Raw genomic sequence first — 25,869 nt, forward strand, 5'->3', positions numbered from 1 at the left:
GAAATGTAAAGTGACTTTATCGCTTCAGCCCTTAGAAAACCATTTCATTATGCATACTATGTACATTTTTTGCGCCAAGGACTTTTCTTTATTGGAGTAGCCAGGGTCGGGGGCACGGATTCCATCAACTTATTTGTGCTAGATATTTGCATAAAAATGCAAATACTGTGCCACTATATTTTTTGTTGGTGTTTTTGTTGGCCAGCCTAGATATCCATTTGGCTTATTGTCAGCTTTTGACAGTTGATAAACACATCATCAAAATAGTTGATGTATATAAGGCTTTTGCAAAGTCCAACTTTTGACCCCGTATGTCTGCTGTCGGCTGCCTCTGCCGAGCAGCTTCAATATCAAATAAATTTCTTTTTCCAACAATTTATTTCGCTTATGTATGTATATATACTTTATTATACTGCACAAATATTTGCCTTCCACAACAACAATAACAACAATAACAACGACGGCGTTGACAAGATGGCCAAGAAACCAACAGCGACATCCAGCGACAACATTTGACATTTTGTTTCTATTTTTTTTGTTGGCCTGTCCTGTCTGTCTGACTGCCTATATATATGCCCCCTCCCCCCTGAGTATCCCGTTGGTTTGGCAAAAAACATGAAAATGCGATTTTAAGTTTTTGTCGTTCTGCCAGTGTTGGCAGCGGCATTGTTTTTCTCTGTGTGCTCTCACCCTGTAATATAAATAAATACTTTGACTTAAACATAAATATATGTACATACCGGTCGAATTTAAACTAACCTATTTCTTCACTTCTGCCAAGCTGTATACAAGGGAATAACAAATACTATAAAAGAGATATAACCCTAAGATTGGCGCATTCATATATAGAAACATAGTATTTTTCTCATGATGCTAGTAAATAATTTATATTTCAGATCTTATTTGTCAAGGATATCATATTTCATATCATATGTTATGATAGAACATCCTGATTTTGTTTTAACGTGATTTATTTTAAAGAACACATCACATTATAGGGTATATCATAGTCACTAACTCTCCGCTGCTTCTGTCGTTGTTAGCAACGGATCTCCATCATGATGGTACTCTAATAGTATTTGCCGCTTAGGGATTTTCCTTTTTAGCGACACGCACGAGGCAGATTTTGTATATATTTTTGTTTTTAAAACCCAACGCTGTCTGCCAGATATGCGTAAATCCCATCTGACACATTAATAAATAAAATCTATTGCCTTGCGTTTTCACATATCAGAGTACCAATAAATTTGGAAGGATTCAATTATGCCAACTGATTCGCGAAGTATTTTTTATTTTAATATGAGTTATATAAATGTGTGCTTTGTTACGTAGATTTTCGCTAGTAAAATAGCTTTTGAAATAAAAACAAGTAAGAGGTTCTAGTGGGAGCTCCCGACTAGGGGATACACTGAACCCTCTTCTTCCAACAGGCGATAGGTATAAAATGAAAGATACTTGATATATATATATATACTATTCTTGAAGCTACAAGTTTGGTGACTCTAGCACATATTATTTGTCGAAATTGCTTAACAAACAGGATTACTATATCGATTTTTATCGATTACTTGGAAACGGGGCAAATGATCAAACTCGATCTGCACGGGGACTAGGAGGACTTACAGGTAAAATTTCAAGTCTCTAGCTCCTATAGGTTCTGAGATCCTTGCGTTTATACATACGGACGGATGGACAGACAGACGGACATGGCTTGATCGACTGGGCTATTGATGCTGATCAAGAATATATATACTTTATGGGGTCGGAGATGCTTCCTTCTGCCTGTTACTAACATTTGCATAAATACATTATACCCTGTTTTTTACCCATTTTTAATGGGTTCAGGGTATAAAAAAAATGACAAAAACATTGAAGTCTGTTTTCGATAAGCTCATGAAGTCCTTTAAAAGGTTGTATTGAATATTCTGTGATATGTGATTATTATTTTATTAAATCAAAAAATTGCAATATTAAATAAATAAAATTAAATTAAGTGCCCGAGTAAAAGATACGATTCTTCTTCCCTTATCCCCACTCTATGATCTTAAAAATTATTATTTTTTTCCTATTTGGAAAGTGAAATATTCTTAATTTTAAGCATATTATATTAATTCTATAGGACTTGGAGTCTCTAGCTATTATTACATATGAGTTATGCTTAAAAAAAATTCTTCTAAAATTGATATATAACAATATTAAGGAAACGATTATTAAATACATTCGAATTAATATATATTTTGAATTAAGATTCTCTACCTTTTGCGTTTCCGCATACGTATGGACAGACAGACAGACGTGGCCAGGTCGACTCAGCTTTTTGTCAAGATTGGGAACATATTTACTTAATGGGGCCGGAAATGGTTACTTCTGCATTTTAGATACATTTTCACAAAAACATTTTACCCTTTTTTACCCATTTTTAATGTGCTTAGGGTACAATAAATAAAACCAAACATAATTTAAATCACATGTGCTTTTATTTAAGGTCTTCTAAATGGCGCACACAGTTTCTCTTATATATATATATTTAATAAAATAATATAAGGAGCGCAATCTGTTAAATATTTAGTATCTTAAATATTTATAGATTCCGCGAATGATTAATTGCAAGTGGAATAATGGATAGATAAATGTCTCCCTTCTCTCAAGAGTTTAATTTTAAATGTTTGCGTGCGGAATGGATGATATTATTTTTCCGCTGCACTATGGAGTAAGTTTTAAATAATTTACATTGCCAAGGTTAAATGTGCTTTAAATATATCGAATAACCAAACCCGACTCCGGGTAAGCGTATCGCAACTGACTAATGGCATATGATTAAACAGAACCACAATAAGGCTAGACCCAAAATAGAGCCCACAGGCATTTCTAGTCATAAATTAGCTCCGAAAATAGCATGAAGAGGAAAGCGGAAAGCAGCACCAAAAACAAACTGCACGTAAAAACGTCTGTTTTTCCTATAATTGGCCACATATTTTGTTGGTTTTGGCCCCGGCCACGTTACCCGGTTAGGTAAAATAGCCAAAAATGTTGGCAGCAGGCAACTAGAATTTGTTGGCTGGGTTGCGCCTCTGTATCTGGGCGGTGATTGGTCGGTTAGTTTGCCTTGAATTTGGCCAACTGGGGCACAAGCGGCTTATCAATATATATTTTCGACAAGATGGGCACCTGAAAATGGCTAACGTGTGCTCAAAACTGTCCCAGGTTGATGTTTGTAATGGAAATCCTTTACAGGGCAGTCCAATAATTTTCCCAAATATATAGCTCTAAGGCGCAGTGGCAGTGTCCACCGTGCGTTATGGAAATGAGCCCTTAAAAGATTTTAGGATTTAGAAAAAGGGCAATTGAAAATGAAAAGTATGTGAATTGCCAACACATAAAGTAAGCAAAGAGGAAGTTGTATCTGAAAGTGGAAATGAAAGCATGAGCTTGTATCTATCAAATGAATCTCGAAATATATTTGCTAGATGAATTAAGATTGAGTTAAATATAACAAAATTAAAAAAAAAATCGATTTAAAAACAAATGGGTTAAAATGTGATCCATACTCTTGGGATTCATAAATATAATAGTCTTGTTAAATTAAATTAAATATGGATCTTCAAAGTAGATTAAAATATCAGAAATGGTTAATATGGCTTCAATGTAAATAATAAGATAAAGGAACTATATATTCTAAAAAAGTTTTATTGAAATTTAAGATAAATTTGGGAAACGAGTTATACGAACGGAATCGTAACGTGATTCATAGGTTTTTATGGTTTGCAGCCATGCTTAATAACTATATATTTTTATATATTTTCAGGAAAGGCTATTTACTTTCTTTGTAGTTAAAGTAATTAAATTCCCTTGAAGTGTTTGTTTGAATACTGAGTAAATTACCCTGCATCGTCTGAATCAAATGCATAATGTTGAAAATGCAAATGGCGCCGAAATTGTTAGTGTACCTTTGACCCAAATGTACATATTCATGCCATAAGTGGCGTTTAATGGCAATGAAATTACTGACTATTTGAAGAAGTTTGCTGCACAAATGATAAAAATATTTGTGAGTTTGAAAAAGAGAAATTATCTGTGAATGAAATTGTAAAGAGTTGAAGTTTCTTGTTCTTTAAAAAATTAATTATTTTTTTGGATCGTTCAATATTCGCAAATCACAGACCATTAAAATTAATATAAATGTAAATAATATTGTTTGCTTTACTTGTTTGAATCCAAAAAAGTATTTAAAATGGAAATATTTGTACCAGAAGAAAAAAACACCAGGTCGATGGGTGTCACTGTATATTGATTTATTATTCTTATTGGATTTTTTAGTGAGGGAGATTTTACTTAGTTTCATTTTATTTATTACACATCAATTGAGTATTTAACTGTTGAGTATTTCTTGTTTGCCAAAAATCAATTTCAAATTTTGAAGCCAAACAATTTTAAAAGTAATTTATTGAAGCAATGAAATGTCTTTATTGTTTATTGAGTTAAATAAAATAAAGTGTGTGTTTTCATGTTGCAGTTAAGAGTGAAAGGAAAATACAAATTGGCAGATAGACGACGACTAAGAAGGCGAGTCAGAGGTAAACTAGAAATCGAAGCAGCTGGCAAATAAAAAGCTGCCAATTCAACAGACGACACACAAGCTGAAGGGCCAAACGCAAAGGCGAAGACAACTCTGAAACGTATTGGCAAAAGTTGTCTTTTTTTTTTTTGCAGTCGTTATAAAACAAACACAGACAGACAGACGAACAGACAGACAGCCAGACAGACGGACAGACAGACAGACTGACAGACCGAACGACAGATCGACAGACAGATGGACATGCACAATGCAATTCTTATAATATGAAAGTTTACATAAATGTTTTCTTTGCAAATATAAACGAAGAGATGACAGCAAGGAGTTCGACAGGCGGACTGAGCTGGAAATCGTCTTGCAGTTTGTCAGCTAGTCACCTCGTCAGTTCCTTAGTTGAATTTTATTTTTGTGTGATACACACATGTCGATGATTGATTTCTGTTCGGTTTTTATTGTACCCTGCACTGTAAAATGCCTGGGGTAGGTAAAGGGTTAGCATAAACGTAAAACTTTATCTATAAGCTTGTTAGCTTAGTCTACATAGACATTTTGAGCTTAATCGTGCCACACATCTCTAGTATATGCCATATTGTCTTAGAATACAGGGAATTTTCCTGTTGAGCGATACATTGAACTGAAAATGTTTATTTTTCAATGCATCTGAGCTTTTACTCGAAATGTGTGCACTTACAACAGTTCTTGTGGTTTTCAAATTTTGTAATTAATTGCTCGATTGATTTAGATAATGGATGCCTAAAAACTTAATAACTAACAGCGTGAAGGTAAGTGCTACAAGTCCACAGTCTAGCAACACATTTCAGCTTTTGTTGGACTGATGGGACTAAAGCTGAGGTTGGGCTTTACCTGCTCTAATTAAACAGCCTTAAGTTAGGCCGACAGATAGAGAAACAAGAATAAATCCTGCACGGCCATTTCGTGTTCTGCGATACCATAATAAATGTGGCTGCCACCTGACAACCAACTGCTGCGATCCTTAGTTTCAGTTGGTAGTGACGACCTCGTTGCAATTGCCATGTGGGTCAGTCATACATATACATATATATATATAAACAAGTATTGACCACGAAGCGGCATACATACTCGTGGTTATTTCATAGTTCAAACGTGCTGGCAGATAAATAAAATATTGTATTGTACTACGGTGAGGTAGAGTTCAGGCTCTATCAATGATAAAAATAAAGTGAAATACAAAATGGCAATTGGCCAAGTCAAGGCAATGAAGTGCGGCCTTTATACGACTGGACCAACGACTGCGAGAGGTATCTGCACTAACAGGTGCAGCTTGTGGGAACCAGTAAACTGCATAAAATAGCTTCATTATGGATCATTATGTTACTTTACAATTTAAAGACGATATATTATGAGAAAAGCCTCCGAAAGAAAAAAGGAAAGTGATTTAATTAAATAAACTTTACTTAACGGTATTTGTTTAATTGCATAAAGATTGGCTTTCATTCCTCAATTTAACAAAAATGAATTGCATATTTTGAACTTGAAATCTCTGAATATACTTTCAGTAACAAATCTTTTATAAAAACTTTTTAATTAATATGAATAAACGATAACTGAAGCTATAAGAGTAGTACTTTGATAGGAGCTAATAATTTACGTCTAAAAGCTTTCAGACACTAACTAAAAAGTCTAAAAGCTCAATATGTGTATTAAGTTGACTTAAAGTTAAAAGCCTGTTTGTCGTGTGGCTTATTGTGTATTTGTAAAGTGTATTTTCTATGCCGCTACGTTTATGGTAATATTGCTGCTCCCGCATGATTTTAAGGGCTAGGCTCCTGATGAGTACGTGCTGAACTGTAACGAGAACATACCAAAAACAATGTATGCACCTCAACTATAACAATAACAATGAACGTTTTCTCGCAACTACAAAAAAAAATTTAATAAAAGAAAAAAGGTTTGTGGCCATGGTAAAGCGGAAACCATTTTGCACAACCTACGGCATAAACATATTCTTTTTTTACAGACATCTGGGATTTTTATATTTTATATACAATCCATATGCACAAATATATATATATATATATATATATATATATATATATATATGTATATGTATGTGCGTTTATATGTACAACTTGTCTGTGTTGTCGTAAATGTTATTGCATGTTATTGACAAAATAACACCAAGAATTCCCACAATGTTTTTTTCTCCTTCTTTATTTATTCTATTTTTAATGCCTGAAGCAAATTTTCTAGCTGGCAGCTATTTATGTATGTATTGACTGACCGACAGATTGACAGCCGGAGCCACGGTCATTTGCCTGTTGTTGTTGTCATCATTGTTACTTGTCCTTTGAGGCAAGTATCGTTTGTTATTGAAGAATTGGCATACATAAAAAAAGTGAATGTTTGTTTACTGGAAAATATGTGTACCAAACCCCCAAGGGCTTAACGTTGTGAATTGTTGAGCTGTGAATGAACGTGTGAATGCCTAATGGATAGCGTTAAGCTACGGTTAGGTTCTAAGACAAATGTCACTTTAATCACATATTATTTCAATTTTGTTTCGGAATATGACCTTATACATTTTTGACTTTTCAATAAACAACGTTTGTTGTATTTTAATTTTGAACTCATTTATTTTATTGTTGACTTAGGTTTTTATTTGTAATTAAAATCGAGTGAAATATGAAAAATCACGCAATTTTAAACATAATATCAACATACATATTTAATATTTATATTTCATAAAAACTTTCTAATATATTTGGTTTCTCTGATTCACAACTTTATTTAGATCCATGTTATTCTTTCATCAATAGCCACACAAATACTTTGACACCTCAATTTCATAGTTGGTATTTAAAAAAGAAATGCTAGCTTTTTTAATGTAATAAATATATAATTGCAGCTGTTTGAACAGTTATTTAATTAAAAAACTTGTTTACTTAAATCGACCAATTAAAAACTGAAAACAAATATCCATTAAGAGTTCCTAACTCCCAGATACCCTGTAATAAGGTTGCACAATAAATATTTAATATTCTTTGGTATATAATATAAGTATCAGGCGGTGTTCATATTAAACCTTTCATAAATATGTGTAATCTTCAGGGAGAAAAATAAATCATTACAGCATATTTACATTTAGTTTGAACAGCATCATAATATCCATCCAGTCAATGTGTGCGGGGCATGTAAATAAAAATTAAGTAAGTATAAATGCTCGTTTGTGATGTATTTCAATTTTTATTTAATGCTCTCTTGCGCTTTATTTATTTACCTGTGAGTGTGTGTGTGTGCATGTGTGCGTGGCTAGCATATTTATATTTATTTAGTTTTTCAATTCAATTGAATTTCCATTAACAAATTGCGTTTCAGACCCCGGAATTCGGGCGCTTGTCTTCGTCATTGTTCAAAGATATTTCCTTTGCCAGGTTGTTTTTGTTTTTATACCCTGAGCCCATTGAAACTGCATAAACAGGGTATATTGTTTTTGTTTTCAAATCTATGTAAGAGGCTGACCCCACAATATAATCTTTATCAGGTCGACAAGCTAATTAGTTCTAGCCATACAAATACAAAAGCAAGAGATTTAAAAACCAACCGAGTTTATCATTCTTTGTTGATATCTTCTCTTAGGCTTGGCACAGGTTTCAGGGTAATTCCTCGTCGGCTACTTTCGACTAGAACACACATACTTGTTTATTTGTATGTTTATATTGCGGCTTATATATTGATCATATATTAAAGCCCGTGCTTTGTTTCAGGTTTTGCAAAAAATTAACACAATTTGCACAGGCTTTTAGAGATTCTTTTTTATTAAGTGCCGAATGTTTTTAGTCATTTTCGGATAGGCCTGCAGAACGGAATTGTTTTTCTATTAGAGCAACGTGCTAAATAAATAAAAAGTGAATTCGCTAGGTTTATGTTACACTCGTAAATGCTACAGAATAATTTAAAATGTCTGCTTTTTTTAGGGAATTTAAAAATGTAAGAACACTTTTTAAATTTAAGGAATGTTTGAATATACAACATTAATAAAGTCTTTCAATTAACTTTATTCATTTAAATATATTTTGCATACTATTATATCAAACAAGTAAGAAGCTCTAGCCGGGAGCTCCCGCCTTTTGTTTTGTTTTTTGTTTTATTGTATTGGATCAAAAATAGCATACATTTTTATTACAACACAGTTGGCTTAGGTAATGTTTCGCCAAGCCTGCTTGAGTCCTCTTGCTTTATCATCGGTGCAATCTGGGCGTCTCCTGTGTCGTGGTCGCCCTTCCCTGAACCCAAATTGGTGATCAGGAAGGATGGCCGAGTGATCCATAAGCCTTGCAAGTCGGGCGACAATCAGTCTTTCCAGACCTTCGACAAGGAAGGCAGGAGACTGATCGGCCGATATGACTTAGGGTCATATTCCCGCTTGCCCGACTTATGGATCATATGGATCCTCGCTAACTTCCACTGGGCGGGGAAGTGTTGCGTCCTTAATATGGCATTGAAAATCAACGTTATAAAAAGGAGCGCGCGCATTGGCAGCAGCTGTGAAAAATCGTGGAAAGCGGTTTTTGTTTATCATCCGATTGGCTTCAAACTAATTTTCAAAGAGCTTTCTTGCAATTCTTCTAAAATATATTTCACACTATTCGCAAACCCCCATCTCCCTTCTTGTTTGAAAAATGCAGATCAACTGTTTTTTCTTCTTTCGAGCTTCAAGTTTTACGGGCCTGAAAATGTTTTAACTTTTGCATTGTTATTATTATCATTATTAAATAGTATATGAATAAGATAATACGCTTAAATTTAAACTGTCCAGAATCGTTAAATAGGTGAAAAACATATCTAAAATGCAAAGAAAACAATTAAGAGGTTCTAGTCGGGAGCCCCCGACTAGCGAAGAAAAAGTGTCTCCTCGATAGGTCTCAAGCTCGTAATAAACCACACCAAGAATCTTAGTGAGTAAAAATCCGATTAAAATAGCAGCACAGAAAACATTACAATCGTAATTGCAATGCTGTTGATAGAATTCAATAAAGACGCGTATGAATGTGTGTGTGTACATGCATACAGAAATTTTTGCAATTTTCCCTAGCTGCCGCAAACACGAGGCTACCCAAAACACCGTTTCTTTGTGTTTCTCAACCGATCTTCATGAAATTTTCAGTAGAGCTTATTGTGCTATAGAATATTCGTATATTCTTAAAAAGACAATTGCCTTAAAATTATAGTTAAAGCTGGTGGGTAGTTCAAATGTATTTGATTTATTGCTACGTAGTGGCTTTTAACCTTTTCTTATGGGTTCAGGATATAAAAAATAATAGATCCCTCAATAGGACTCGAACACGCGACAGACCTCACTTCTTGCCACCAGCCCTACTCATAAGACACACCAAGAATTAAGTCTTAATGAGAAAAACAAGTAAAAGGTTCTAGTCGGGAGCTCCCGACTAGAGGATACCCTGAACCCTCTTCTTCCGACACCAAATGCAGCTCGCGCTACGCGCTCGTTTGATTTAGTAGTAAAAATAAAAATGAAAAAAAAAAAAAATTGTTCCCTTGGCAAGGTTCGAACTCGCAACTAACCGCACCACTTTCCGCTGCCTCTACTCAAGGGCCACACCAATAATTGACCTTCAGTGAGAAAAAAAACCAATTAAAATAGCAGCACAGAAAACAATACAATCGCATTTGCAGTGCTGTTGATAGAATTCAAAGCAGACGCGCATGAATGTGTGTGCTGCTAACACGTGCGCACATAACTTTTGTGTTTCTCAACCGATCTTAATGAAATTTTCGACAGTACATCTTATTGTAGAATAGAATAAAGAATATTTGTGTATTCTGAAAAATTCAATTGCATATAAATTGTGGCTTAAATTGATGGAAAATACAAGTTGGATAATTAACTTGATTTATAGCTTTTCGGTGGTAGCGGGGAGGTGGCGATAGGTATAAAATGAAAGATACTTGATATATATATATACTATTCTAGAAGCTACATGTCAAGTTTGGTGACTCTAGCTCATATTATTTGCCGAAATTGGAAACGGGGCAAGTTATCGAATATCGGAAACAAATTCGATCTGCGCATGGACTAGGAGGACCTACAGCTAAAATTTCAAGTCTCTAGCTCTTATAGGTTCTGATATCCTTGCGTTCATACATACGGACGGACGGATGGACGGACAGACGGACAGACAGACGGACGGACATGGCTAGATCGACTCGGCTATTGACGCTGATCAAGAATATGTATACTTTATGGGGTTGGAGATGCTTCCTTCTGCCTGTTACATAAATTTGCACAAATACAATATACACTGTTTACCCATTTTTAATGGGTTCAGGGTATAAAAACGGATTAAAATAGCAGCGCAGAAAACAATACAATAGCAATTGCCATGCTGTTGATAGAATTTAATAAAGACGCGCATGAATGTGTATACATGCTCACAGAAATTCTTGCGATTTGCGCTAGCTGCCCCAAACTCGTGGCTAGCCAAAACATGAGTTGGAGACCTATCGAGGAAACTGTTTTTTTTTTTTTTTTTTTTTTAATTTTTTTTGTTACTGCTGAAGCGAACGAGTGCGTAGCGCGAGCTGAATTTGGTGTTGGTAGAAGAGGGTTCAGGGTATTCCCTAGTCGGGAGCTCCCGACTAGAGCTTCTTACTTGTTTTTAATTAAGAGCGTTTTGAATATTTTTCAATACATTATTTTTAGCCATTGCCAATTATTTAAAATGTTATCGAGCGTGTTTCAGTAAAACCATAAAATGGTTGTACTTTAAGTAAAGAAAATGGAGTTTTTTGTCCTTATTGTTGTTATTTTTAATTGATTGCGGTTTTGTGCATGGAATCAAACCATAGTTTATAAGTGTACATCGATAAATATCAATGTTAATACAACCCTTTTGGGCGGGCAGCGACTGTCGGGTATCTTTTGTCCGATCAAGAGTCCTGATGTCCTGATTGGGATAATGAAGATCCAAAAAGTTCTCTTAAAGGAAAACTTTACCTGATTTGAAGTGTTTTCTGTTGCCTCTTCAGTAGTCTATTTCATGATTTTTTCCCTGTTCATCCTGAACTTGTGTAAGAATTCCACATTCAATAGCATAATTCATTAGCATTTGCTTTTTGAAAAACATGTCACACAGCTAAACCAAACCCACTTCAACACTTTGCGGTCTTGCCAAGCACTTTACGTTACACTTGACAGCTGCCAACCACTCAAATAGCTTCCAACCACCAGCTGGCACTTCTAACAAAGGCATCACCCGAAACCTAAACGAACTTTAGTCAGCTGCTAAATTATGAACAGCCTTTATTGCCAAACGGAACCTTGACCGCATGACAAGCTGAAAATGTTAAGTAAAGCTCTTTTGGTGAATGGCATTAGGAACCGCAGGATACCAAACACTTTTTGGCATAAAAGTAACCGAAACCTTCCTCCTTGATGATGGGCAGCAATAAATTCATCAACTTTCAAATCAATTAGGCTCACAAATTTTGCACTTAATTAGTTAGCTTGCGACATTTAATCAAGACACTTGTTTTTCTTTTACTTTTATAGAGGGTAATTGGATTTTATAATAATAATATTTATAATACGGTGAGTTGATATTATATTCATAAAATTTATAATAAGCTAATGAAAGTTTTTGCGCTCATTAAACATTTGAAATGCTATTTACAATGTTTGAGCAAATTGTATTAATCATAGTATCATAGCTATGATTTGCTAGATTATTTTATTTAGTATACTAAATTACCTATAAATTAATTAGTTTATAGGCTGTCCCACTTCCATTTTAATACGTTGCCTAGCACTGGAAGTCAAATATCAATATTCTTAATGAGTATCAACATTCAATACGATCTTGTTGTTATTTTTTTGGATATTCTAGTATATTTGTATATTTTAAAATGAGAGAAAATGTATTAACGATGATGCTTTACCTTTTTGTAAGAATCAATTTGAAGCTCTTTGCATCAGCTTGCAATATTATTGATATCAGGGAAAAGGTATTCCCTTAACAAAGTAGGTTACATTAGAGGTGTTACCTAATATGACTTGTCGGGTCATTTCATCTTCAGTCAAGTTAGTTTTGTTAACCTCTGTATTTTTTTCTTACATCCCATTTGAATGTCTTCATTTAATGCTTGTCCACGGCATTTTGCGCCTTCGCCCTTCCCCATTGGAATTTTACTTGCCGCACATAATTTCCAATTAGGCTTCACGATGTGGCGGAATCATAAATAATTGAATAACTTACTCATTTCTGCGTTGACTTCCACTCACATTTCCCCCAGGCGAAAACAATTCCTTGCTATAGCCCACTTCTCTTGTAGTTGCCATTTTGCTTGCCAGAGACACTCTTATCTAACGCTGACATGCACATTATGCTCTCTTACTCTTTGTCTCTCTCTGTCTTGCACTCACTCTTGTGCTTTACTTAAATTTGTCACAATTTTGCTGAAACGGAAGTTGCTGAAAGCTTCTCTCGTCTCCTGCCGATTTTCTTGTGTCCTGTCGCCCGCCTCTCTCTGCTGCCTATTTATCAATCATAATGTCATGCGCTGAGTAGTCTCATTAACGTTAGCTCTTATCACCTTGCTTTCTCTTTCTGGCCATTCTCATTCTTTTACCTGGCCAACTGGCTGCCTTCTTTTTGCCCGCTCACGTAATTATTTTATGCAATGATTTATGTTTATCTTTTAGTCATATTTTTACATTTACCTTTATCGCGCCCCAGCGCTTTACCATTGGAACAGTTTGACCTTATTCTTTTAAACTGAATTTTGTCTGTCTTCGGGGCTGTGTGCGGGGCTGTGTGTGTGCATACGCATAAAGAGAATTTGTTGTTAAGGATAATGGGTGTTCGTTTCCGAGCAATAAGTTCTATCCATAAACTTACAAAGCAACCGATTATTTTTTTTGGCTACACTGCAGCCCTGTAAATATTTCACCATCATTTGTAAGCGACCTTTATTCTGGAAAGAAATTTAATATAAATATAAAATATCAAAATGTCAGGATTTTTTTTTTGATAAGGTAAATTATTGATCCTTTTATATCAACATATTGAACATGAAAGTTTAGTAGAAGATAAAATAATATATACAAATATACAAATTTATTTACTTTCAAGATCTTAAGCATTATTAGCACAGATTTGCATTTATCAATAAATTGTACATTTATTTTAAGTGAAATATATAGGGGACCAAGAATTTTCAGGGAACATATAATCTATATCAATCATATTCATGCAAATCAGCCTGTTAATTTGTTTGAACTCTTTTTCCAATCGTGACACCCTGTTCCAAGCCGGACAATCATCATAAAAGTGGCATTAGGGTTTAGTGTTCCCGCAAATAGCTTCACCTGCTGACACTGTCCGACACTTAGATAGTCAACCACACACACGGTTATCATTTCAAATTTTCACACTGAGCTGCGCGATGTTTATCAGTTTAATGACTAGCTTTTTCTTACGCTCTAGGTTAGCCAAGTACGTATATCGGTATTTATTTCCGGTAGTGTATATGCGGCTGTATTCTCAGCCATTATAATTATGCGCACATATAGCCTCTTGATGGGACATTACATGCCGTACACGTACTGTGCAAATCGCACAACAATTAACGATTTCGGACTTATCCTTTAGCCATGTTTCTCTCGCATTCTCTTTGTGGAGCATTTTCGCGATTTATCCTGACAGACGCGTGCTTTTCACATAAAGCACGGACAAATATGCAAGATAAGCCAACCAGATAATGAAAAATATAAAATAAAAAGTACTTGACTTTGATATGCCCTGTATTGTTATAATTGTATAAAGACTGTGGATGGCATATAATTAATTCAATATATATCTCACGGTGCCTGTTAAGCCTAGGAAGTCTTCTTAGTTTCAAAGGTGATTTGATAGGTAGTTAAAGGACATTTAAAAGACGTTCAAAATGGTTCATTATACGCATATAGTCATTGAATTTTACTCCTGAAATATGGGTTGTTCGGTGGGGGAATAGAACCTATGTATATGTGTTTAAAGGATAACAGGACATTTTAAAGTGGCTTCAAATGGTTCATTAAAGGCCCAAATTATACTGCTTGAATATGGGTTGTTTGTGGGGGCACAGATCTTATGTGTACGCATGCTTCATTCTAAGTTCGTAACTGGCTTTTGGTCTGTAAATGACGTGCGTGTAAGCTGTACTTTTCTTTGAAACGGGTTTGTCTAAATATGTCTTCTGAAGATCCTTCCTAACTCCTTTATAGGGTATGCGCAGATGAGCAGCGAGATAGCGAGCAGACTTAGTAGCCTGCCATGTTTCGCCTGCTTTCAAATTAAATAAAAATACAATCAAGCGTCGAGCTTCGCAGTGCCCGACCCGGAGCTCTTTCTTCTTACCGATGCCTGCGTGACTCGGCATTAATCTGCTGGACTCGGTTGCATGCACTTGCTTGCCTGCTCTCGCTCGCCCTCCATTCTGCATTTTTGCTTTCATTTAAACTTAAATAGTGTGCGAGTGTGTGTGTGTGGGTGTGTGTTTGTTGTTGGCGGCGTTGCTGCATGCGTACGTGCCTGCCACACCTAAATGTATGCAACAATAGTTCTGCAAAAGCTGAGCCCGGAGAGATTCGTTGAGCGTCCGTGCAACGTCAAGGAATGAATGCCGCTCAAATTGAAATTCTTTATACATGCGGTGTAGTGTTTTGTTTGTCTAAGCGGTCTGGAACCGCACCTCAACGTCTGTCCAGGCTGCTGCTCTTTGCTCGGCTGTCTGCCTAGCTGTCTGTTCCTCTGCGCATCTGCCTAACCGTCTGTCTAGTAAAAGTTTAGTCCGCCTTTACGTATGCAAGGGTTTTGTGAGTTTAAAAATGTTCACTCTGCTTATACTGCAAAGGCATTTGAGCTAAGGGAATTCCTGGCATGTTAGTTCCTGTTGGTTAAACCCTCGTTTTGACAAACTTGAAATAATATTTTCATATTTGAAAATATTTGTTATAAAGCCTTTGTAAATTTTTTATGTACTCTTGTAGAGGGTAATATAATTTTGCAGATGAAGACATCTCGGAGCCTATACAGTATTATTACATTCTAGTTCAGTATCAATAGATTATTCGGATTATTGTATTATAAGGCTCCTATGATATAGAGTCCTATTTCATTGGCTTGAAAATCCCATAATAATTAAAAATTATTTTAAATTTGTATCACATTACAGTAAAATCAACATATAAATATGAATTTTTTTTATATATATGTATAATAGGTGGAGGGTATTTGAAAGAGATTATCTTGCAAGAGATTATTTTTGTGAAATGAATTTTCGTTAACGTTACGTGCGTAATGTGCTGCAACTGTCAATCAATTAGAGCAGTAGGGGCATTCCATAACACAGTCTAATCAAATTTCGTGCGGTATTGTTGTGCATTTTTCGCGTGTAAAATATGTACAAGGATGTATAAACATATATATGCAAATGGGATATGTAAAATGTATTTGTAATTGGTATTTTCCTTGCCATTGAAATGTGTCATTTTGTTATCGTTTGCATTTAAATGACCGATGCGACGGCAATGACAACATGCGAGGTCCTCACATATCCGTCTGACAGCTGCCTAGAAACATAAAATATTCTTGGTGTTTGCATATCGTTAAAAGTGCACTTGTATGCTCTTCCCTTGTCCATTTTCCATTTACTCTTTTCTATTTTCCTCTGTTTATCTAGAACTTCATTATGATACGCTGACTGTTGTTTGCATCTCGACACAAATAAAAAGGAAATTATAAAAAATTGTAATTAACATTTTTTTTGCATATTTCAGGACGTGGCGCACCTGACACTAACGAAAATAAACACACACAGGTGCACACATTAGTCTACTTATTTCGACACTGCCTGCAATTCAATTAGAGTGCAGCATAAACACACACACACACAATCACTCGCACACACTCGAATTTTAATTAAATAAATTTTGTGTTTTTCCTGATGTCATAAACATGGCGGCAGTCGCAGCCGCCGCAGCAGTAGAACCCATAGGGGCATGAAAATGAAAATATTTAATCGTTGGTTATATTCCAGCCGCCCAAGAGGGTTAAGGGTTAAGTACAGGGGGACGCGGAGGTCGTAGTAGCTGTAGTGCGGCGTTTAGTAGGTTTGTTTGCACGAAATTCAAAGAAAATTGCCTGAACGGCAGCTGCTGCCTGTCTAACTGCTTGCCTGCCACCAACTATGTTGCATAATTTTGAGCTCGTCGTCAACAGATTTTCTGCCTCGCATTTCGTTCTACATAAACACATGTGTATGTTGGTGTCTGTGTGTTGGTGTGTGCATGTGCACACATAATCAAATTTAAGTTGACTGTCTCTACGAGTCGTTATGCCGCATCGTGTGGCACAACTTGTTTTTGGACTGTCAGGCTGCATTTAATTGAACTTTCTGCTTGTTTTCTGGCCATGTTGGGTAGGATTTCATTTTTCGGCCTATGTTATCCTAATGAACGTGTTCAATTCACCAATTGATTGAGGTAATGTAGCCCACACGTCCTGCAGTTTCTCAATATAAAATGCTTACTGAGTGTACATTCGATCAAAATAAATATACTCTGGTTTCAAATCGTTTTTGGGATTAAAAATACTGTTCTTGGCAGTTTGTTCAATTGGATTAGGAAACTATAAATGAAGCTGTGGCCTTCCAAACTAAAATTCTTAATTGGATTGTAGATTTGCGGCATAGAGTTAGATTTCGTACAGTTTCAAAAACGATTAATGTGCGGTTGTAAAAGGCTTTAAGACTGAGATTAAACAGTTTCAAGTTAAGTTTTGCCCAGTTTCAAACCCATTTCAGCCAAAGCCGCTACAATAAATAGTTGTGACTGTCGAAGAGCTTGGATTCAAGGTCTGCCTTTAAGTAACAGTTTCAGAACAGATATATACCCATTTTCAATTAAACAGCTTACATCAGGCTTCAAACTTCTAGGATATGCGTATAATTTTGAAACAGGGTTTCGAATTGTTTTGTATTTGAGTTAGCAAACCAACTTTAATCTGCCCATCTACCCACAACTTATGCAGTGGCTAATTAAGCAATATTTTCATGGCCCACCGGATTCTCGCCTTGTGCTTTTCGCCCACAGCCACTCACAGGCAACAACGAATGCCTTTTGACTGTGGCAAAGTCCAACTTTGCCTTGGATGGGATGCGCTTTGTGGCATTGTATCTCATAGTTAATAAATATTATTATTATTTTTGGCCTGTGTTGGCTACAGCTGCAGTTTCTGGCGCGCTGGTCAGTGTGGTCATCCAGTGTCGAAACTAAATACTAAGCAGATTTAATATAGCCTCCAAGCTTTTGAGTTGCCAAATCAAGTTGTAGGCAAATGGGTTTTGCGGCTTTTCAACGCTTGCTCTCAAAATTACGGAAACACCAAATAATTATTTATACTAGTGAATGTTGAACCAAAAAGCCTGTAGCTTTCGCCTGGTTTGAGCATAATTGCCTGTGGCTTTGTTCTGTAAATTTTGTCATTGGTTTCTGTGGGCCCAAAACTGTCTGCACTTTATACTGTACACACTGTACGAGCCCCTGACAGACGCTTCTGGCATCTCTAGAATTTAAACATAAATATTTGCATAAACATTTGTGAGAAATTTCTAGCTGGCAATGTTAAGAGAGATAAATTTAGAATAGAGATAAATTTAAGAATGCTACTGATAATTACCTTGCTAATTTATTAAAAGGCGGATATTTTATAAACACTTAAATCGTTTTAACTTGGCCCTTAAGTGTTGCATTCTATATGTTGTACATTTTGTCAATTAAAAGGCTGCCATACTTTCGATTTATCTATCGAAACTACATATCAATGAGCACTGACCAATCGATACCGACCCTATGAAGTTAATATAATCTATCGTAACACCGAGCTGAGTTGATCTAGCCTTATTCGTGTGTGAAGGCATCTACGCGTGTATCTAGAGAGCTTCAAAAGTTACAGACATCAAAATTGAAATAAATATAAATATATCACCATAAGCAGAAAGATATTTTTCAATATCTCCTCCCCTAAGCTTAGTGAAAAGATTCTTACATAGCATACGAATTCGAAGATTTCTCCTTTTAAATACCTCCCTCCTTTCAAAAATTGAAAAAATTTATTTCTAAGAGTAGAGCCTTGCATTTGACTTTTAAATTCCGCTACACTAATATAAAATAAATTTATCTGATCTAACTAGTTAAATATGAATCAAATATTATATGCATACTAATCCAATCGTATCTATTGCCGATCACAAAATGTTTCGTTTAAAACGTTACATATTAATGGTCCGAATTTCAATACCCTAATTAAGGGTACACACATAAACACACAAAGTCTGTGCGGCTCATAAAAATCAAACTCTAACTTTGGCTCATTTCGACAGTTTTTTTTTTTTGTTTTTTATTAGATTTAACTGAACTTGTTCTCGCTGTTTTTGCCTGCACCACATTTAAGACTCCGTCTCCCCCAACAAGCAACAACAATATGCTGCTAATGCTTTAGCAAAAGTTTAAGCAAATAAAAAATATATACAGTGTATGTACGAGGTTAAAGCCTCAGGTAAGCAACTTTTTGTTGAGAGTGCGAGGGCTGAGGGGCGCCTTTCAATTTAATGCTTCGTTACCTTTTTTGCAGCAAATGTTGAAACATTTTCAAGAGGCCAAAAGCTCTGGAGGAACAAGTTTTAAGTGTCCTAACAGCAAGGCATACGAAAAGAAATTGAGCTACCCGAAAAATTTGTGAGCCTTTTATTGTCAAGGACTTGCGAGAACAATCCAGAAAACAATAACTAGAAGATTTATTGCATGACTACCTTTATTTTTATGTCTTTAAACATTTTAATATAATGAGCTTAGTGCACAAAGCTATGTGGATAGATTCCAGATATTATGAGAAATATAAATATACATATATAGCGAAGTTAAGTGCAAACTTGTATTTGTCCTTTCTTAAAAAGTAGAGAGTAGAACAGGGCAATAAGGGAATAGGGTACGGGAAAGTGATAATGGGGAAATGGTCAGATAAGTATTAGCTACATGCTCCCGAGCTCACTGAGGCCTCAGGCTGCAAAAAAAGGACCAGGGCCGGTTAATGAAAAGAAGAAAAAAATGTGTTAAATTAATAAGTAAATTGCGTGCAAAAAGACTGTATGCAAATTTGTATGCTCTATAAATGTAAATACTATGTATTATTATTTACTAAATAATACTGCAAAAAATCATGTGAGCTAGTTGATATTATCTGGTTCTTGATGTCTTCCTATTAAGCAGCAATATGGTAGCTGAGATTTGCTTATTCAAATATTTTATAAATTATTCGGTTCCTGACTCCCCTACGCTCTTGGTTTAGTGGCTTGTGACAATCACCCTGCGGTTATGATGCATGTGTGACATTAACGCAAACAGCCGACCAAGTAGCTTATCACAGTGGGTGGACCACGCCCACCGCTTAAAATGAAAATCAGGCAATTGGGGAAAGGCTAATGTGAGGTTAGCATATAAATAGGCTTGCCAGTGGCTGGGTTTATCTTCAGATAACACTTGAAGTGTGAATTTCCGTTCAGCAGCATTTGGTTATTTGAAACTTAGAGTTAAGTAAAGTTTAATATTAATTTCGTAATGCTTTAGGTAACTTTAATCGGTGGAAATTTATTCCGAGCCGATATATATAATATATAAATTTATTGGTTGCTTTAATGTACTGATTCAAATGATCTTGTTTATAATTTAATTTCATTGTGTTTTAACTATTTCTTTTTTTTCATATTAACTTTTTTATTTAGCTTTTTTACGTTTCAAGGGGATTTACCTCAAACTGATTCAGTTTATTACTTTATTACTTAGTGGTGTGTGGTCATTAAGGCAACACAATTAAAACGGGCAAGGTTCGGAAAAAGAAAAAGTTAATATGCATTTTTGGGGATTTGATTTATTTTATATGATCATTAGTTAAGGTAGTATGAAATTAAAAAAAACGCACATGCGTAGTGTTTGTTTATAAAAATGTTCTTTAAGTTCATACTTCATAATAAATGAGTTCATTACAGAATTTTGTTTTCCATATTTTTATACCCTTGCAGAGGGTATTATAATTTTGTCGTGAAATGTGTAACGCATAGAAGGAGACATCTCCGACCCCATAAAGTATATATATTCTTGATCAGTATCAACAGCCGAGTTGATATAGCCATGTCCGTCTGTCCGTCTGTCTGTTTCTATGCGAACTAGTCTCTCAGTTTTAAAGCTATCTTTATGAAACTTTGCAGAATTCCCTCTTTCTGTTGCACGCAGTTCATATGTCAAAACCAGCTGGATCGGACCACTATATCATATAGCTGCCATAGGAACGATCGGTCGAAAAGTAGGTTCTTGTATGAAAAACATTTTTGTTTATAAAGTTATCTTGACTAAACTCGGTATTTATTAGTTTTACTACGCTCCCCATATATATGCAAAATCCTATTAAGATCGGACAACTATATCATATAGCTGCCATAGGAACGATCGGTCGAAAATTAAGTTTTTGTATGGAAAGTTTTTATGTTTTTCAAGATATCTTGACCAAACTCGGTACTTATTAGTTTTACTAAGCTCCCCATTGATATGCAAAATCCTATTAAGATCGGACAACTATATCATATAGCTGCCATAGGAACGATCGGTCGAAAATTAAGTTTTTGTATGGAAAGTTTTTATGTTTTTCAAGATATCTTGACCAAACTCGGTATTTATTAGTTTTACGCTTTACTACGCTCCCCATATATATACAAAATCCTATTAAGATCGGACAACTATATCATATAGCTGCCATAGGAAAGATCGGTCGAAAATTAAGTTTTTGTATGGAAAATTTTTATGTGTTTCAAGATATCTTGACCAAACTCGGTATTTATTAGTTTTACTACGCTCCCCATATATATGCAAAATCCTATTAAGATCGGACAACTATATCATATAGCTGCCATAGGAACGATCGGTCGAAAGTTATGCTGTTGTATGGAATTTTTTTTGTTTGTCAAGATATCTTGACCAAACTCGGCATTTATTAGTTTTATTATGCTCCCTCCACTTATGCAAAATCTTATTCACATCGGGCTACTATATCATATAGCTGCCATAGGAATGATCGGTCGAAAATTAAGTTGTTGTATGGAGCCCTGTTTTGTTTTTCAAGATATCTTAACCATACTCGGCATTAACTATTTTCCTTGTGCTTCTAAGATACGGGCAAAGCACTATGAGCATTTTGAAAAGGTTGGGTCTGCAAGGGTATTAAATCTTCGGCGTGCCGAAGATAGCACTTCTTTCTCGTTTTTTTTCATTTCAAGCTGCTTCCAGTTTTTGCACAATGTTCTTCTCGTGAGCAGTTTTCATTTCCTTAAACGCTGTTTTTCCCATCTGTTTATTTTTGTTTCCTGAAACTTGCCTCAAATGTGAATAACCTTTAAAACTGCTGCAGACGCTTTTGTTCTCCTTTTGATTCACGGCCTTTTGAATTTATGTATTGATTCGCCCTATGCCGTTAGCCAACTTTGAATTGGGCTCATTTTGGCCAATGGCCAATTAAGTTTTTCTCTTGCATCGAAGGGATGTTCGTCCATTAACCGATTAGCTATCTCCTTTCTTTCTTGCAATAATTCAGAGCGGCCAGCCGCAATCATGAAAACTTAAAAAAGCGCTTTTGGGTTTTCAAGTGAGACTCCACTACCAGCTACCACATTTCGTGCTTGCATAATCCTGGCTAAATGCAGTTATTGGTAGCTTCGCTCCTGTAAATTTTAGTTCGCTCTTGTTGTTGAGGTTCTCATCTCGCTGCTTGAGTACCTAATGAACTTGGCTAAGGGAAGTTAAGCTTGTTTAGCTCCGACTTGGCTTCACTGTTTCGCCTTGCTTAACACTTGGCTGCGTTGAAGCAAGTCAAGCGTCCTACATCACTTGGCCAAGTTAACCTGAAACAAAGCACGCACTGCTTAAAGTGAAATCTGAGCGTATTGCCTTTTCATAAGTAATTGGGTTAAATGGGGTTTCAGTTAATTAATATGAATTATAAATTGTTAACTCAATTATATTGAGGAATGTTATGTTTTCTACACTGAGCATAGTTTCAAACTTCTATGTTTATATATAAACACATTTGCATTTTAGCATTTTAGCAAAAAGATGTCTGATTTTCGCAAACTGAAAAATGGTATTTGGGTTTTATTTGTGGGTTTTATCATAACAAAAATGCTATTACCAAAATATTTTTTGCACCGCTTTCAAGTCAAACTCCATAAAAATTATTTCCCAATGAAAAAAGTAGAACAATTCACCTGCCATAAAAAGCTTTAGTCCCTCGGCTATAAATAGCATCGATTGCGGCAGCTGCCAAATTTCCTCCCGTTTTTGAGCATTAATGGATAAGGTGTCAATAAAGGAAAAAGTAGCTTCAGTTTTTGTGCACTTCCGCGAACATCAGCATTCACTCATCAGTCCACGGGGAAGGGGGTGGGGTAAAAAAGGAAGCGAAGAGTGTAGAGAAGGGACACTGTGGGAGATCAACATTAACATCCTTCGCGTTGTCATTGATGAATTTAACTTTTAGCTGTCAGCGCTTTTTTTGCTGTTCCAGTTTTATACCCTAACAGAGGGTATTATTATTTTCATTAAATGCTAAAGCACTGAAAAAAACAAATCCTATCCTTTGGGAAATAGAGTAAATACAGAACTTAGGCGATGTGATACATTTTTAACAAAATAATTATGAATAATATTATATTTCGGAGTTTGTGTCCAGACTGCAGTCCATACCCAAGTATAGGTTCTGATACTGGAGTGATTCATTTAAAAATATAGTCTCCTACTGGGTTATTTAGGTTAAGGTCAAGTTTTAATTAATCCACATAAGTCTTGTCCCACTACTGATTGTTATTTAAGAAAATCAAAAAACTATGTAGTAAACTTTTGGGTATTAGCCATTACACATAAAGTTTTTCGTAACTTGGTTTGCATAGATATATATTTGGCAGACTTTATTTTAGATTTTATCCTAGTATGCTATTAAGGATATTTTCACTTCGTTATGTGGAGGCTAAAATTTCTGTTCCGTTCTTGTTCGCTTTTGTCCTTTGGCTTTGTCTTGTTGTCATTTTTAATATGCATGCCATTTGCCATAGATATGCGGGTATTGAGATACTTTTTGTAACTTTTTCGGGCCATATTTCAACGTGGGTACAACTTGGGACAACTGACCGTTTTACGTTTCCATTCGGCTGCCATTAGCCATAAAATGGCAGCCATTTCGGATGGGTGGGGGGTGGGCCATTCGCCATTTGTCCGTCTCCTATTGCTGTCTGTCCCTACAAAGCATTTTCGTAATTACGCTCTTAAAAGTTGCATAAAAAACTGTCCTTAAAAATGTTAAGTTGTTTCGCTTTGGGTTGATATTGCAAAAGAACGGAACTTAAATATGGTTTTTGTGTGGTAAAATTTTCTTATGCATTTTTAATATGATGCGTACATTTTTAATGAATTCTTCTCTTTCTCTTTTTACAGCGCCAATTAATTGAAATTGTGTTTTTTAAGGTAAGTGCAGCATTTATTTTAATTGGCATAATTTGCTTACAGGATTTTGTGAAATATGCGAATTGACCAAAACAAATAGTTGAACAAATAGTCAGGTTTTGTTTCGATTGTAGAAATATTATTTTTCTGCTTTATTTTTCCCTATTTCTCGATGTTTTTCAGGCGTTTAGTTTAAGTAGCGCCCAAGTAGTGCTACATAAAGTTTGGGTTAGTCTAAATTCGGTATAAAATGGTCATGCAAATTATAAAATTGTATTTAATATTTTTCAACCATTCATTAACGTGCAGCCAGCTCGTTAGCATTGCCCTTACCGTGCGCTCCCCTGCCCTTCCTGTGACCACAAAAAAACACTAGCTCGGCAAATTTTCTTGGCCGAAACCAAAATTTTAATTGCACACGGAAAATTTAACGCCACAGAATATGCAACGCTTTTCGCCTAATTGCAACCGCCTGGCACTAAATTTGTGTCTGGTCCAATGAAGCATGCCACATGCCCGGGCCTGCAACCAGGGCAGCCCGCCCATAGCCATACCTCCTTCTGCGCATCAAGTGCAGCCATTGCTGGAGAAGAAATCGCAGCGTCAAACGCAAAACCGAAATGTAATTTAAAATTTTTGTGCGACGCTGGCACGAAATTTACTCCAATTTAGATTTGAATAGACTTACCAGGAAAGGGTATTTTATTGAAAAAGATATCAGTGAAGCCAAGACTAAAGTGAACAGCCCAAAGATTTATATAGTTGACGTAAGTTAGCCTCTTTCATTTGCAGTTCTCGGAGACGGACACAGGCATAGTATCTACAATTAATTATAGGCTAATATTAGATATATCTCATACTCCTGTAGCACACTGCATTTACGAGTCATTTTCATTGCAGACATCAATAATATTTAATTTTCTTTTTGGTTTCAACGAGTTTTTGTTTACAATCGAATCGTTTCATTGTTAGAGATACAGCTCTGTGTCTACGATAACATTATAAGTCACTAACTGAAACCGTTCCATCGAGATGGCAAAGATCAATATAAATAAATAAATAATAAATAAATATAAAAGTTCATTGTGAACGGTTTCCAAACGGTAGACAGCAAGTGTTGTAAAACGAATAGTCCGAAGCTATTAATCACGTAATTCTTAAGCAAACTAAATCTTTAATTATCGCTTACGCAGTATTGGGGAACGAGGAAAGATTTGACAAAGTACTCACTGGAAAATGAATAAAATTTCTGTAATTTGTAGTGTATTCAAGGTTTGGCAACAGCACAGATAACTTTCACAGTTTTTTGCCCCATTTCCTTTATCGTTTCGCCTTCAGGCTGTTCGTTGATTAAGCGCCGCAAATTATGCTAACAAAACCGTGAGCGAAGTTTTGATGCCGTTTGATTGGATTTTTGGCATTGACGTGCCAAATGCGAAATTTGCGAGTTGGCCAAAAGGGGATTTATGTACCGTGCGTGTGTGTTATAAATATATGTTTTTTGGACTTTAACAAAAGGTAGCTAACTTTGTGCTCAAGCTTAATTAACAGTTCAAATAACTGGTCATAGCTGATTTAAGCAAGCACAGAAAGAAGAAGAGAAGGGAGGGAGTAAGCTGGGTGGATAGAAAGGTGCGAAAGTAATTAAGAGGGGGGTTTCCACGGAATTGAATCGCCTTACGCTCATATTGCGTTGCCCACTTTTGTGGGAAGCCCT

General features: G+C 35.6%; 1 protein-coding gene and 1 long non-coding RNA gene across 3 annotated transcripts in view; one reads left to right on the plus strand and one right to left on the minus strand.

Annotated features, from left to right (window-relative positions):
• Fur1 (Furin 1) overlaps positions 1–25,869 on the plus strand; it is a 199,573-nt gene that overhangs the window by 70,849 nt on the left and 102,855 nt on the right. For both annotated transcript variants that reach the window (XM_064679654.1, XM_064679653.1), the window contains exon 3: positions 24,144–24,173. The gene's annotated coding sequence lies outside the window, so the exon portion shown is untranslated. The remainder of the gene's footprint in view (positions 1–24,143; positions 24,174–25,869) is intronic.
• Positions 24,533–24,974, minus strand: LOC135426543 (uncharacterized). Its single transcript, XR_010435913.1, has 2 exons — positions 24,841–24,974; positions 24,533–24,735 (listed from the first exon to the last, which is right to left on the minus strand). It is a non-coding gene; the product is annotated as an uncharacterized LOC135426543 (long non-coding RNA).

This window comes from Drosophila montana, unplaced genomic scaffold, assembly GCF_035044405.1.
Source record: "Drosophila montana isolate Dmon_TW-CO22-7 unplaced genomic scaffold, ASM3504440v1 contig_203_1, whole genome shotgun sequence".
NCBI classification, from domain to species: Eukaryota; Metazoa; Arthropoda; class Insecta; order Diptera; family Drosophilidae; genus Drosophila; species Drosophila montana.